The sequence below is a fragment of the Alligator sinensis genome, unplaced genomic scaffold, assembly GCF_000455745.1.
Source record: "Alligator sinensis unplaced genomic scaffold, ASM45574v1 scaffold157_2, whole genome shotgun sequence".
In the NCBI taxonomy this organism is placed as follows: Eukaryota; Metazoa; Chordata; order Crocodylia; family Alligatoridae; genus Alligator; species Alligator sinensis.
In genome coordinates this window covers 25,428-26,968 of record NW_005842107.1, presented here as the reverse complement: position 1 = coordinate 26,968, position 1,541 = coordinate 25,428, and the positions used below count along the sequence as shown (strand labels likewise).

Genomic DNA, 1,541 nt, shown 5'->3' with positions numbered 1-1,541 from the left:
AATGCCGTACGATGTTGAGACCTTGAAATGGTAGCAATGAACTTGGTATGTAAAGAAAATCTTTGTGCAAGACCATGCTAACTTTGAAATGAAAGGGTCTGGTCTGGCATAAAAAGACAACGAAGAACAGATGAAGAATGAAGAGACCAACAAACACCAGCTGTACCTCCCACCACCCTCACAAGTGGTGTCTAAACATTAACTTGTAGCATTTGGAGAATGTTAGCAGTGAAGACTGTGCAAGTCTGGTGGTTTGTTTTTACACTCTCCAGCAACAGTGTCATCCCATTAGACAGCTAACTTTCTAACAGAGTGGACTGTTAGAAGGAGTGAACTGACACAAAAGCATGAGAATGGACTCCAAATCCTAGCATCTTATAGTGGATATAAAATATCAGCAAGAGCACATTTTGCTTGTGATTATCTTTATCAAGAGGCATTTCCTCTTGGTAAAAAACCTCTCTCAGCACTTTCAAATTTCATGCCATATGCTTAATGAACCAGGGAACCTTCCTGCAAAATGGGTTCTGCCTCAACAGGTTGCTTGTTACCAGATGAGTTTTTTCTGTTGGGTATTTTTATCAGTTCTGCAGGCCAGGGGCACCTTGTCCCAGTCTAGACAAAGAAGGTGAACAATCCAGTGGTCAATCTGCCTATTCTGAGCCAGAAATGGGAGGGGAATACTGCAATATTATTTCATGGCCAAAAAACCAGGAGCAAAATCATAACAACAAGATATTTCCAAGTAGAAAAGTTCAGGCTGAGCTGACTCCTCAGATTCCACTCTAGATCCAGGACCAAAGAATAATATTTAAGAAACAAACACTGAAAAGGCCAAATAAACTCCCACATTGCAACTGTCTCCCCAGAATACCATCTGATTACTAGAAACATTTGTAGGCATAGGCATAACACTGTCATTTCAAGGATTGCAGAAGTTCCTTCTATTTGCCCAAACTTGTCAAACTTCCTGGAGCTCTAAGTCCACTTTAAAGAAAAACCTGAGTGGCTTCAGAGCCCGGAGGGCTGGCCATTGCTTACTTATAGCTTTCTGCTTGTTACCAAGGTTGCCACAGATTTAAATCAAGTCCTAAGTGACCTCTCAAACAAACAGCAAGACCAAGCCTATACAAGATCTTGACCCTTCTTTAAAAATGATCCAGTCCCCTTGAAGTCACCTCTTCCTTGGCAAGATGAAAGCCACAGCATTGTGTTGTGTGTGAACAATCCTGGCAGCACATGCACTTCCCCTGGAGTCCTGCCTGGGACAGCCGGCTGTGCTCTTCATACGACTGATGTTTAGCATATGAGATTTCTCAAGGCCTCCTTCCATCTTGCTGCAAAAGCAGCTTGCACACTGGACTATTCTAGTTTTGCTTTTTGTTGATGCTGCTCTGGACCAACATTTAAGCAGAAATATTCTTGGGCATCCCCCATCCTGCACAGGCAGGATGCTCATCCTCCTGGAAACACACACGAGTGAACTCTGAAAGCCAAAGACAGGTTCAGTAAGACCCGAATGACTTGTATTAGTCAGCAGG

General features: G+C 43.0%; 1 protein-coding gene across 1 annotated transcript in view; it reads right to left on the bottom strand.

The window, feature by feature from the left end:
* Nucleotides 1-1,541, bottom strand: part of XIAP (X-linked inhibitor of apoptosis) — a gene marked incomplete at its 5' end in the record, with an annotated part of 26,535 nt that overhangs the window by 7,128 nt on the left and 17,866 nt on the right. The gene's annotated exons all lie outside the window — the stretch shown is intronic.